The following is a 213-nucleotide window of genomic DNA, read 5'->3' as shown; positions in this document are numbered from 1 at the left end:
AAGGCACATCTCTTCACCTCAAAGGCTTTTTCAAACATGCATCAAGAAATGCCTTTCCTTTGGCAAGAATTTCTGTCCGAGAACATTTTAAAGTTTAACTTTGATAGCTTTTACCAAGGACATTTCACACAAAGAGGAGCTCACAGAGCACGAGGGAGAGCGAACAAGAGAGAGAGAGAGAGAGAGAGAGAGAGAGAGAGAGAGAGAGAGAGA

Source organism: Anarrhichthys ocellatus, unplaced genomic scaffold (genome assembly GCF_004355925.1).
Source record: "Anarrhichthys ocellatus isolate YVR2014 unplaced genomic scaffold, GSC_Weel_1.0 scaffold71, whole genome shotgun sequence".
Taxonomy (NCBI): Eukaryota; Metazoa; Chordata; class Actinopteri; order Perciformes; family Anarhichadidae; genus Anarrhichthys; species Anarrhichthys ocellatus.
The sequence above is the reverse complement of the archived record's forward strand: the minus strand, read 5'-3'. Positions refer to the sequence as shown.